The 14580-nt window shown below is 41.3% G+C and overlaps 1 protein-coding gene across 4 annotated transcripts in view; it reads left to right on the top strand.

Annotated features, from left to right (window-relative positions):
- Nucleotides 1–14580, top strand: part of rhbdf1a (rhomboid 5 homolog 1a (Drosophila)) — a 474090-nt gene that overhangs the window by 277 nt on the left and 459233 nt on the right. The gene's annotated exons all lie outside the window — the stretch shown is intronic.

Raw genomic sequence — 14580 nt, forward strand, 5'->3', positions numbered from 1 at the left:
TGTTTGATTGGGAGTTGGGATTGTTTGAGTAAGCGGGCGGCAGATTTTTGCGCTCCCTGTTTGGGACAGTGTGCGATTTCCACTCACCTTTGCCTCGGGGAGGAAGTTTAGCCTATGCCGAGTGTGTTGGGGTTTTACCTGGCGAGCTGAAGCTGTTCTAGTTTAATAGTGGGTGACTCGCTGTAACCTGCTGTGTCTTTACTTGGTGGGTGGGTGGGGGGTGTTGGCGAGCTGAGGGGTTTCGGCGAATAGTTTTGTTTCAGGTTGTGAATAGTGCTAATCCGCCGCCTCTGCCCGGCCGGCGGAATTCCGAGTGCATTCCGAGTGGAGTGGGGGTTAACTGACTTGTTTTTTTGGGAAGAGGGCTGGCCATTACTTTAACAATGACTTATCAGACGGGAGCAGTTTTAGCAGTAGGTTGGAAATGGTGCTGCTGAAATCCTAATTCCATTTGCGACTTATTCTTCCAAAAAAAAAATTGCCAACTTTGCAAATAATTGGGTTACTGTCACGTGATTCATAATATTGATTGTGTCTGACCTATAAAACTTCTAATTGTGTATTTAAAATGGAACTTCTGCCCACCCTCCCTTCAGAAAGGAAAGCTTCCCCATGGAGTGTCAGCAGTAGTGTGCCTGGGCTCCCCTAAATTGTTGAGGCATGTTCTTCCCCACATGTAGAGTAATGTTCTTGATGATGGACAGTCTTCATTCCTTGACTTAAGCAAAGTGTTGAACCTTGTTTGCTAAATGCCATCTATAGGAGATATACATTGGGGATGAGTGGTTTACAGAACACACATGTGGGACTGACGCCAGCCAAATAACTGAAGTGCTTCAGGCGCAGATGAGTTGTATCAATGACCTGAGTGATTTATTGAATGCCTGAAATGCATTCTGTTTATACAATGTGCATTGAATATCGCAACAATTTTCCTCAAGTGCTTTCCTATATTTTTAGTTTTTGTTTTCCTGGATGAGTTGTTTGTTCTGACCAGAGATTGAGGCATCATTTTGTAACTGCATGTTTTCCTCTGCATCAGTTCGAGGCTGTTACTTGGAGGATGCAATTAGAAAACAGAACAAGGTAGAGAAAAAATGTAGTTGTTAGTAGTCTGATAGTACTTGTGCAACATGGTCACATCCTGCTTGTTATTGCACTACTAATCCAGAGGCCTGGACTAATTATTGGGAGATATGAGTTCAAATCTCAGCACAGCAGCTGGGGAATTTAAATTCACTGAATTAAATACATCTGGAATAAAAAGCTAACATCAGTAATGGTCACCATGAAGCTATTGGATTGTCTTTTTAAGAACACATCTGGTTCACTAATGTCCTTTTGGGAAAGAAATATGCCATCCTTTCTTGGTCTGGTCTATACGTGACTCCAGACCCGTAGCAATGTGGCTGGCTCTTGGCTGCCTTCTGAAATGGCCTAGCAAGCCACTCAGTTAAGTGCAATTAGGGATGGGCCTTGCTGTGACACCCGCATCCTATGAATGAATTAAAAACAAAACATTCTTACAGTTTTAGATGTCAATCTTTGGGAGAGTAGCCTGAGGTGTAGAAGCCATCATTGTAAAAGAAACTATAATCTACAAATAAAAACAAAAAGTGCTGGAAACATTCTGGTCTGGCAGCATCTGTACAGAGAGAAACAGTTAACATTTCATCAGACGTTTTATCAGAATATAATGCACAATTTGGTAATGAATTAATTTTTTGGGGGGAAAAATTAATTCCATCCCCATCCTCAATAAAATTGCAACCGTGCAAGTTGCAGCAATGTGTCTGTCTTTGTGGAGAAAGATACAATAAACCTCCCAGAAATACTAGGGAACCAAGGGACGAGTGCGAATGGGGAAATGAAAGAATTTAAAAAAAAAAGTAGTACTGGAGAAATTAATGAGACTGAAACTTGGTGAGTCAGCTGGACCTGATGATCTACATCCCAGAGTGTTGAAAGAGGTGTCTGCAGAGATAGTGGAGGCGTTGGTGGTCATCTTTCAAAATTCTATAGATTCTGGAATGGTTCCTGCAGATTGGAAGGTAGCAAATGTAACCCCACTATTTAAGAAAGGAGGGAGAGAGAAAACGGGGAGCTACAGATCTGTTAGCTTAACATCAGTAAGAAAAATGCCAGAATCTATTATAAAGGATGTGATAACTGGATACTTGGAAAATAATGCTGGTATTGGGCAGTCAACATGAATTTATGAAAGCGAAATAGTGTTTGACAAACCTGTTGGAGTTTTTTGAGGATGTAACTAGCAGAATGGATAAGGAAGAACCAGTGGATTCGAATTTTCAGAAGGCTTTTGATAAGGTCCCACACAAGAGGTTAGTAATCAAAGTTAAAGCACATGGGATTGGGGTTAACACACTGACATAGATTTGGGAATTGGTCAGAAATTGGAGAATCGGACAGAAAACAGCGTAGGAATAAATGGGTCATTCTCAGGTTGGCAGGCTGCGACTAATGGGGTACTGCAAGGATTAGTGCTTGGCCCCCAGCTATTCACAATTTGTATCAATGATTTGGATGTGGGGATTAGATGTAATATTTCCAAGTTTACTGATGACACAAAACTAGGTGGGGATACAAGAGGCTTCAAGAGGATTTAGACAGGCTAAATGAGTGGACAGGAACGTGGCAGATGGAATAGTATGTGGAAAGCTGTGAAGTTATCCACTTCAGTAGGAAAAACAGATATGCAGAGTGTTTCTTAAATGTTGAGAGATTGGGAAGTGTTGGTGTCCAAAGGGACCTGGGTGTCCATGTTCATGAATCACTGAAAGCTAGCATGCACATGCAGCAATCAGTTGGGAGGTAAATGGTCTGTTGGCCTTTGTTGCAAAAGGATTTGAGTGCAGGAGTAAAGAAGTCTTGCTGCAATTGTATAGAGCCTTGGTGAGACTGTACCTGAAGTATTGTGTACAGTTTTGGTCTCCTTACGTAAGGAAGGGTATACTTGCCACAGAGGGAGTACAACAAAGGTTCTCCAGACTAATTCCTGAGATGGCAGTATTGTCCTATGAGGAGAGATCGAGGAGACTTGGCCTGTATTCTCTAGAGTTTAGAGAATGAGACGATCTCATTGAAATATACAAAATTCTTAGAGGGCTCAACAGGGTAGATGCAGGAAGAATGTTTTCCCTTGGCTGGTGGGGTTTGGAACCAGGGGACACAGTCTCAAAATGAGGGGTAGGCCATTTAGGACTGAGGTAAGGAGGAATTTCTTCACTCAGAGGATGGTGAAACTTTGGAATCCTCTATCCCAGAGGGTGATGGAGGCTCAGTCATTGAGTATGTTTAAGACAGAGATCGATAGATTTCTAGATATTAAAGGCATCGAGGGATATGGGGATAGTGCGGGAAAATGGCATTGAGGTAGAAGTTCAGCCATGATCCAGTTGAATAGCAGAGCAGGCTCGAGGGGCCGAATGACCTACTGCTGCTCCTATTTCCTATGTTCCTAATGAGGCTGCATCACTTATCCTGGTTTCGTTAATGAAGCCCAGTTTGTGTACTTACAGTGCTGATCTACTCAAAGCATTGCACATGTGGTATGATTGTCATTCTCAACAAAACAATGCAAAGGATAAAATTCAACACTTTTGTACTGTATAAACCCATATTTCACTGCCACAGCACTCTGCATTTTGTTTTTCCTACCAAAGTGGATAACCTCACATTTTTCCACATATTCCATCTGCAATGTCTTGCCCACTCACTTAGCTTGTCTAAATCCCCTTGAATCATTGTGTTAAAGTGATATTTAATATGAATAGCAGCAAGAAAGCAAAGTTGTAATTCATTTAATAGTGTATTTCCAACAGAAAACCGTAGACGCGTGAGGATTAGGGGAGCTAACAGACTAAACTACTATGATTCCTGTTTTTAGGTTTCTTGATAGCATAGACCATTGCACCTTTTGCAGAACAGTAGAACCAGAGGACATGAGCTGTGCCTAAAGGGGGTTAAACTCAAAACTAGTTGGTAGAAATATTATTTCAGTGAGTGAGCTGTTAATCTATGTAATGGGCTCCCTGGAGAGTTGGTGGAAGTTGATGGTGTTCATTCATTCATTCATTTGAAAATTAGATTTATTTCAGAAAATCATATTTGAGGACATAGTATATTGAGTAATTTGAGATTTAACACATGGGAGGGATGGTTCCCAAAGTTTTCCACCACTGGGAATTTTCCTCAACTGAAACTGATTGCAATGATTTGTCATTATCTCCATTGTCATTGCATCATGAGGTGAGTGTGACTGCCCTTGACATCAAGGCAGCATTTGATCAAGTATGGCATCAAGGAGCCCTAGCAAAACTAAGGTTAATGGGAATCGGGGGGGAAAACTCTCCACTGGTTGGAGTCACACCTACCGCAAAGGAAGATGGTTGTGGTTGTTGGAGGTCAATCATCTGAGCTCCAGGACATCACTGCAGGAGTTCCTTAGGGTAGTGTCCTAGGCCCAACCATCTTCAGCTGCTTCATCAATGACCTTCCTTCAATCATAAGGTCAGAAGTGGGGATGTTCGCTGATGATTGCACAATGTTCAGCACCATTCGCGACTCCTCAAATACTGAAGCAGTCTGTGTAGAAATGCAGCAAGAACTGCACAATATCCAGGCTTGGGCTAATAAATGGCAAGTTACATTGTTGCCACACAAGTGCCAGACAATGACCATCTCCAACAAGAGAGAATCTAACCGTATCCCCTTGACATTCAATGGCATTACCAACGCTGAATCCCCACTATCAACATCCTAAGGGCTACCATTGGCCAGAAACTGAACTGGAGTAGCTATATAAATACCGTGGCTACTAGAGGAGGTCAGAGGCTAGGAATCCTGTGGTGAGTAACTCACCTCTTGACTCCCCAAAGCCTGTCCACCATCTACAAGGCACAAGTCAGGGGTGTGATTGAATACTCTCCACTTGCCTGGATGGGTGCAGCTCCAACAACACTCAAGAAGCTCAACACCATCCAGGACAAAGCAGCCAGCTTGATTGGCACCCCATCTACAAACAATCACTCCCTCCACCACCGACACACAGTGGCAGCAGTGTGTACCATCTACAAGATGCACTGCAGCAACGCACCAAGGCTCCTTAGACAGCACCTTCCAAACCTGCGACCTCAACCACCTCGAAGGACAAGAGCATGGGAACATCACCACCTTTGAGTTCCCGTCCAAGTCACACACCATCCTGTCTTGGAACTATATTGCTGTTCCTTCACTGTCGCTGGGTCAAAATCCTGGAACTCTCTTCCTAACAGCACTGTGGGTGTACCTACCTCACATGGACTGCAGCGGTTCTAGAAGACAGCTCACCACCACCTTCTCGAGGGCAATTAGGGATGGGCAATAAATGCTGGCATAGCCAGTGAAGCCCACATTGCATGAATAAATAAAAATGTAAATATCAGAGTGGTGGAAGGTGAACTAAATGGAGTTTGGCCTTTTTTTCATCTAGCAATTTCTATGTTTTTCAGGCTAGCTATTAATCTTATGGAACTTTATTTTTTTTTTCGTTTAAGGCTAAAATGAGGTATTGGGACAGATTTTGTTCTGGGGTGAAGTACACTTGCACTTGCCCATAACATTTCTGTGGGCTTTTGCATGGCAAGTTCTTGTCAGTCAATAATCCACAAGGAGCAGTACCCTCTATAGAGCATCTGGGACCTGTGTGAACAGGATCAGCAACAATGCATTTCCTTAACCAATCAGACTGGAAAATCATTCATGTGCAGGGCAAAGTCTGAACCAGGAAATGTAAGTTAGAATAGTAAATTCAATGTCAAATCAGCTACAGAGAGGGAAAGAAGGATTGGTTTTAGAGAGACAAAAGAGACAGGAAGATATTTTTAAAAAAAAATCTCCCACAATAATTAAATGCTGAAGAAATGTGATGGCACACTTGTAAAAGTTAATTTTCAGTGCCAGAAAGGTTGGTCGTAATTAAAACTTCCCATGCTGTTACACGGGTACTTAAACTGTAATGGACAAGCCCTTTTTTTTTGTTGAGTATAGTCTGTAACCAAAGTAAGTACTGAAACTTTTCATTCAGTGTATTTGAATGGTGAATCAGATGGCAAGATGTGGTTTTTGGGAAGCTTGTGGAGAAACAGCACATGACAGACAGCAACTTCTGAATTTCTGCGTTTAACTGTTTATGTGCAGTCACTGGAAGTTGTTCATTTTTCACAGCAGTAATAGTGAGCCTCACCATTACTTTACAGAAAAATCCAGCGCTATGTTGCACTCATTGCCATGGTGAACCTACAGACATCATAGTTTTTTTGGATTGGATGTAGTCTCATTTTGATTAAATAGAAATCACGATTGGTTACTTTAAACAGCTTAAATATGAAACCTCTTTGGAAGCAGGTTTTCTTGTTCTAAATTGAAGAAATATGAAAGCTGTAAGCAGTTTCAACATTGCCATTAATAAATCCTCTTAAACTACCTGCTGTTAACTGCCTGTTAACGTCAGCAGTTCAATGGGGCATGGTATTGTATATTCATTAAACATTCCTTGAGGTGTTTTATTTATTTGTAGGTGTGTTTCTATAAAAGTTCAAGTGTTTTAAGTCAACTCTTGTGGTAAGTTATGTTATCCTGTAAAAGTACTAAAGTTTAAAAAATGTTCTTTCAAAAGGTAGTTTGATAGGTTATTTTGTGCAAGGAGATTTTCATGTACAAGATAGACTATGATGACCAGGTTTATGAAATGGAAGTTTTGCAAATAACAGTCAATTATGGTACTTTGCTGCGTTATTTCAGTGGGGGAAATGAAGTCGATTGTCCAAGGCTGTTGATTTTTATTGGGCTGAATCTTAACACACAAAAATGGATTGATTGGGTCAGAGGTCAAGATGCAAAAAAATCTGAAACAGGAACCCAACCCACCCACATCCAGTTTTACTGGAGGCAGGATGAGCAGTGGGAATTTTCAATATTATAATGCTGCATGTCTTCATTTTAACAGTCATTCAGTTTTAACTACAGGCAGCCGTGTTTCCCAGGTCTCGGGAAACTTAGCAGCTTAAAGTAGGTGAGAGGGGCTGAAGCCATGAGGTTATAACACTGCTTATGGACGAGGAAGAGCAGGAATGTTTTCTCTCTGCTGAACAATCTATAAGGTTTAAACACCCTCCTTTGCCCCCCCTATCCCCCCCCCGTCAACCTGCTGGCAATCTCTGCTTCCCTCCCTTCCCTGTGCGATTAGTCCACCCCTAATAATCTCTCTCATTTGCACCTGCTCTCATAGGCTTCAGTCCTGTGAAGCAGGCTTTCTTCCTCAAAGGCCTCCAGCTAGACAATCAGGCTGCTTGTGGGCAGGAAGCCCACCTAAAGGAGCCCTGCAGTTAAATTCTGGAGGATGCTCAGGAAACCTGTTCATCCAAGTTTCCTGACCTCCTGCCCCTGGATAAAACTCCTCCAGGCTAAAATCCAGGCCATGGCTTTTGCAGAAAAGTGGACAGAATCATGACACTTTATTACAAAAACACTAGCAGCAATCTCTCTCAATTTTATAGTTAAAAATAGAATTGAACTTAATGTTCAGTCATTATAATGGCCCTGGCGTATGTTGAATTAGCTCATCTCAGCTTTGGAAGTGATTAGGGTTCCATCGTTATCCTTGGAGTCCTTGAGGGTTAAAAAAACAAAGATGATTCACACTCCTGATCAGTATGTAATGATGCTGCAGTAAGTGTGTATGTGGCGATCAGGTGAAGGGACATGACCAGATAAGGTGATGATGCCCCCATTGTCAAATTGCCTGATTGCACTCACTGTCTAAATGCACACCTGAAAAGTGGGAGCTTGGTTGAGATGCTTTAGGGAGCGTGGTATGTGTGGAAGCTAAGCACACCTTAAGGAGCAGGAGGGGAAGAGGAAAAGGGAGGTGAAAATCAGACCAAATGACATGAGAAATGAAAAGAAAACAGTTTGAAGATATGATGGAGCACTGAGCACATCAGAACTCTTACTTGATCCCTTACACCGCTCTCTTTATGGAAAGCATGTGTTAGAACACTACAGTGTGGTTGCTATGAGCTTTTCTTTTGTTTGGTACAACATCTGACTAACCTGTAGTTACTAACTCGAGCTGTGAACTGTGGGTGGTTTCACATCTCTTGAGAACAGAATAAGACTACTTTCGTCCTATATTTGGGCTAGATTTGAACCCAGATCTCAGTGGTGAATGGGCAGCATTGTAATCCAACTCTATTTGATGAGTTTTTTAAAAAATTTGAATGTTATAAGGATTTAAGGTAACATTAATTGTACACTACAAAGGAAAAGACTGCTTTATATCATCCTGGATGTTTTCTCTTTTTCCCTGCCCTTGCTTCTACCTCTTGGGATTTAACCAGTTTGGTGAATCAAACCTGTGCCCATTGCTCTCTGTGCCATGCATCATCAGTCCCATTTGCTGTGTTAACTGTAGTGCAGTTGAACTTTTAATTCAGAAATTATTCCAAATGTTTTATTAACATTTCTTGAAATCATTTTTTAACATTGGAGAATTCACAGCAGTTTAAAAATTCTTCTAGTTAGTTGTGTTGGTTGTCTTTAAGTTATTTATTTTTCAACTAAGTTTTCAGACAGAAGACAAGTGTACATGTATGCCCTTTAGTAAAGTATACTTTAAGTGCAATATGCAGTAAGTGCTGAGTCATGACCATATTCCATATAAATCTCATTGTCAATATTCTGCTGAGACTGCTGCCTGTTATAATCCAAGAATGCAGCTAAAGAAAACAATGTGGAACAGTGCAACAAAAACGAGTTCAAATTTGCAAAAATAAAACCCGCTTTTTAATTCATTTCTATGTTCAGAATACCAACCACATTCTCAGAAGAAAAGCATCAGCCTTCATATTGAAATTTTAACTGTAGTGCGTAATTGTGAATGAAAAGTTAAAAGGCAACTCGTGCGTCACTTTGCTACAATTAGTAACACATGTTCACCAGTGCAATAGAGAATTAGCTGTGTGTGGGGCTCAAGAATATTGAACACCAATTTTTCAACTATGGCTTTACTGAAAGTCAAGAGTTGGGCAGTGTGATGATAATGATCCTACTCTTAGTTTAATCCTGAGTAAACTAGCATTAAGCATTATGGGCGGCGCAGTGGTTAGCACCGCAGCCTCGCAGCTCCAGCGACCCGGGTTCAATTCTGGGTACTGCCTGTGTGTAGTTTGCAAGTTCTCCCTGTGTCTGCGTGGGTTTCCTCCGGGTGCTCCGGTTTCCTCCCACATGCCAAAGACTTGCAGGTTGATAGGTAAATTGGCCATTATAAATTGCCCCTAGTATAGGTAGGTGGTAGGGAAATATAGGGACAGGTGGGGATGTGGTCGGAATATGGAATTAGTGTCGGATTAGTATAAATGGGTGGTTGATGATTGGCACAGACTCGGTGGGCTGAAGGGCCTGTTACAGTGCTGTATCTCGAAATAAATTTTTTTTAAAGTCCTGAGACTGGCATGTTGCATGATTTTGTTCTTCTTTGACTCCAGATACAAGCTATTGCATTCAAATTCACTTCATTTTCCCCTCTTGGGGACATACCTTGCGGTATTCCTGATTAATTTGATTTTTAAAAAAAATGTATAATTGACTTTGAAGCTTTTTCTGTGCTGCACTGTTCTATGATTCTATGAAACTCCAGTTAGTTGAGTAATCCATAGTCCATGTATTCTCTTGCACAACATACAGCATTTCTGAAGCCCTTATCGGGATCCATGGTTCCCAGCCACCTGGTGCAACAACCTCAATTTGTTCATTTTTAGATCTCTTCATGATGTTGATACGTTTTATCTAAACTATTTCACGCTATCTGCCTTGGCTCCACTAGCTATTGTGGTTTTAATGCTTGTTTCGTGCCTGATGATGGCTATTCTTTCAGGCACTTCACTTTTGCTTTCTGAAACCTTTTTCCTGAAAGCTTTGACATCCTTTTTTTTTTACTTCTTTGAAAAGTATCTTAAAAATCTGTCTCTTCCACCTTAAACATGACTGTTTGTTTGCTATTCTCAGCTCCCCTATAAAGAGCTCTGTATGATCAGGGCCAAGCATTTTGTTTCACAATGTGCACTTGGCTGAATTCCAATGTTCTGTAATATTACCTGAAATGAAGCTTTAATAAATGGAACAGCAAGGTTCAGCAACTTTGTAATAGAGATGGTTTTGACCAAGAGCTTTATATTGATGGGATAGCATGCAGCATATTTACTTGTTTGATATTTTGTGTATGAATAAGTATTTTGACACACATTAACTGTTATACTTGTTCTGCAGTGGAGTCACTGCTTGTGCACTGTACAGGTTACCAACCCCCTCCACCTCCCTTTTGGATTGCCTTTTCCGTATGCCTCCATTGAGATTAGGAATGCCACTTGAACTAAAGCTCCAACTTGCTCCTTACCATTTCGAAGGCTGTTCATTCTGAGGTATTAATGTTTAGTCTCACAAGGATTAAGTGTAATTTCCTGGTGATTGTAGGGAGTGGAGTCTTGAGTCTCCAGTCCTTTTGAACCAAGGACAAGACTAATATAGGTACTGAGAGCTCAGGTTAAAGTTGAACCATAATGACTGTGTACAGCAGTGCAGGCTAATAAACAATCTTCCACAAGGTCAGATTTATAATTAGAACAAAGCATAAGTACTGGTAGTGGGTTAGGCGAACCTTTGATTATGACCAGAACAATCCAGATCTACCAAATGCCTGCATGAAATGGAAGCTTTCTCAACCCGTGGCATTCACTCTCTTCCAGACATAGTCATCTGAAACTCAGCTTTTTGTACACATGTCAACAGAGTTATCATTGCACTGAATCGTGGATTTTGCAAATTGCCGTTGGCTCTGCTTTGCATGTCGGCACCCTAGTTACTGATGGTCTATTTGCACATTCTATTAGCATACATTTCCATAAGAAATCTGTCCTTGTTACAGCTGTTTCCAGCTTTACTCTGTTATGCCAACTGAATAAATCAGTTGTTAGTTTGCCTTGGTGATGGTACACTCTTCTCTAGTCAGAAGATTGTGGGTTCAAGTCCCACCGCAGGACTTGTGTAAATCTAGACTAACATTTAATTGCTGCACTATTGGAGGTGACAGTTCTTGGATGGGATGTTGAACTGCATGTTCAAGTGGATTTAAAAGATCAATGGAGTTCTGGTGTCCTAACCAATATTTATCCATTAACAAACATGACCAACATCGATAACTAATCATTTATGTAATTTGTTCTTCATGCATCCTTGTATACAGTTTGGCTGCTGTGCTTGCTTACAAAAGAATCATAATTACACTTCCAAAGTACTTCCTTGACACCTTGTGGGCATGAAAGGTGCTCTATAAATGCAAATCATTTCCAATGAATAAACACAAAAAAAAATTCTGCACATCAGAAGTTTTAGTTCTCTGACATGCCAGTGATCCCTTCATTGCATTTATGTTTTCTGAAAGTGAACGTATTTGGCCAGTAGATTGCCTTGAATGGAATTGGTGCCCATCTGTATGATAGCCTGGTCTTTCTAACATATAAGCCTCTGTGTTTCCAATGCTGTGTACATGATTACATTTCAGTTTCATTTAATATTGCATAAAGTTTAGTTTAGAGATACAGCACTGAAACAGGCCCTTCGGCCCACCGAGTCTGTGCCGAACATCAACCACCCATTTATACTAATCCTACACTAATTCCATATTCCGACCACATCCCCACCTATCCCTATATTTCCCTACCACCTACCTATACTAGGGGCAACTTATAATGGCCAATTTACCTATCAACCTGCAAGTCTTTGGCATGTGGGAGGAAACCGGAGGAAACCCACGCAGACACAGGGAGAACTTGCAAACTCCACACAGGCAGTACCCAGAATTGAACCCGGGTCGTTGGAGCTGTGAGGCTGCGGTGCTAACCACTGCGCCGCCCTGTGTAATAAAGTGTAATTTCAATAACTCAGACACCAAGCTCTGTAACTTTGTACATTTACTTGTGGAAAAGTATGTGTATCGAATTAAGTATTTTGATATAAAATTAGATGACCTTGAATGAAAACTATGAGAAACCATAAAATTGGATTCCAGAGGTCTTCTGCTTCACTAATGCTTCCAAATGGAATTCAGGCCTGTTGCATCCATCGAGATAGACACAAAGAGCTTGGGTCCCTCTAGTGAGGAGTAGGGTGGAGTTCAACATGCCCCTTGGGAGCAGGCCAGGAGGCAGGGGAAGCGCTGTAGAATTGGGAGGGAAGGCAGGGCGAGGAGTGCCTGTCTGTTTCCCAATTCCCCCCGATTAACTCAGATGGGGAAGGTCAAGAATGGCCTTCCTGCCTGGAGGGCAATTGAGGCCCTTAGGTGGCCAATTAAGGGCCTCATGTCGCTGCTGGCATTTAACGCTCCTGGCCCTTTCTGGTCTTGCATTGGGACCCCTGCTGGCTGTATAAATCCAACCCATAGAATCAGAATTTGCCAAGAAATGGCCATTTCAAAAAGTGACTTAATTTGGGATTATTCTCCCCCTCTTTGGATGAGGTGTTTAGCTTTCAAGGAACGCTCTTTCCACTTTGGCCACCCAATGTCTGCATTTAACATAAGCCAATCAACTGTGGAGCAAAGCACTTCAGTGATGGGCCCTCGCTTCACTCTATACCATTTCTAGTCCTCCCACCCAACAACCCAGGGAGACTCTTAGAATGGAATTTATATTTAGTAATGAATTGCAGGCTGGCCTGCTCTGTACCTTTATTGCAGCACTGTTCATTTTGAAGGTTCGTCTATGGAAATTCCTTCATATTTAAGAGAAAATTACTCATTTTACAGAGGCCGCATCTTAAAACATTTAGCAGCTAAAAATTTAATAGAAGGGGTCTGTGATATTGCTGCTATTGCTCTGAAAGTTCTATGTTCTGCTTTGCACTTCAGTGTGGTGAGTTAACATTAATGTGGAAAGCTAATCTTGGCCGGGACTGTGTGAAGACTTGGGTCAATGTTATCATCTTCCACTGACATGATGCTTGAGGCCAGTCTGACCTCAGAAACTGTGTTGCTGCTGTCTTGCTCAATATTATCTTTCCATTATTGTTTTGACTTGCATTTGACTCCCTATAGTTGCTTTCTGCTAGCTATTAAATTCAGCAGCTTGTTGAGATTTATTTTGTGAATTTGGCCAGAAAAAGGAAATGATGCAGTTTAAAAGGTTGCTGTCAGTAATTCACTGACATATACCTGGAAGCAGTGGGATAGTTGTATTTTAATTGGAAAACATAACTTCAGGTGGTTTAATTTATTAAAAATATCATTTTGTCTATGACGCAGCTATTAATTTCTGACAATTGAAAGGTTCCTTTGTTACATCAGTGAAAATAAGCTCAAAATCCTGAACTGCATCTTCAGTTTATTGTGCAAATGATGCCTTCCTTTCTTTTGCTGTGAATTTCTCCAAAGGATGAAGTGAGGAACATGATTTAAATCTCACACTGTGATCTTGATCATGTGTATTGAGTGCAAAGTGACCACTATAAATAAAACTGAACAGGTATGTTTAAAGCTGTAAATGTCTGTCATTGTCACCCATGATTTCAGTTTACATCCTTTCCCTGAAGAATTATTTTAAGATGCAATCAGAATAGCCCACTGTTCAGATGAAATGCAAATCAGACAAAAGGTAGAGTAAGATCATGTCGATATTATGTTGCCTTTTATGTTGTATTTTTGCCCTAATTAAAATTCTGGAGGCTCTCAGTATCTTTATAATCTGTTTGGTTCATTAACAGAACATGGATGATATGCTGCAAAATCACTAAATATATCTATATAGGTCATCTTTTTCCTAACCCATGCAAAATGTAGCTCATGGTGGGACACTTCCATAGCTATAGGTATCTTACCCACACTTGTAAGCCTAGAGCACAGATGTTGGCTGTTTTTTTTGATAGTGCAGCACCTAATGTTGTCCTTACTTCTCTCTCTCTCTTGGAGTCTTCCTGCAGGAGTCTGAAGGGAGTGAGCCGGAAGTTGTGCTACACGTCAGTACCAATGACAGAGAGAGGGCAGGTATTGAGGTCCGATGGTCAGATTTTCAGGAGCTAGGGAGGAAGTTTAAAAAGTAGGACCTTGAAGGTAGTAATCTCTGGATTATTCCCAGTGCCATGTGCTAGTAGTGAGTGTAGAAATTGAAAGATAGGGAAGATCAGTGCGTGGCTTAAAGCATGGCGCAGGAGGGAGGGGCTTCAGATTCTTGGGGCATTGGGACCAGTTGTGAGGCAGAAATCACCAATTCAAAAGGGATGGGTTGCACCTGAACAGAACTGGGACCAATGTCCTCGTGGGGAGTTTCACAAGTGTGGTTGGGGAGGATTTAAATTAAATTGGCGGGGGATGGGCACCAGCCTATGGAGTAAAAAAGAGGAATAAGGTACATAATGTGAAAGCGTTGGACAATACATTTTGGATAGGAACAGACTGAGAAGGGCTATGAGGAATGCAAAGACAGGATTACATGCATGTATGTAAACACATAAAGTGCGTTGAATAAGTTTGGT

Source organism: Heterodontus francisci, chromosome 24 (genome assembly GCF_036365525.1).
Source record: "Heterodontus francisci isolate sHetFra1 chromosome 24, sHetFra1.hap1, whole genome shotgun sequence".
In the NCBI taxonomy this organism is placed as follows: Eukaryota; Metazoa; Chordata; class Chondrichthyes; order Heterodontiformes; family Heterodontidae; genus Heterodontus; species Heterodontus francisci.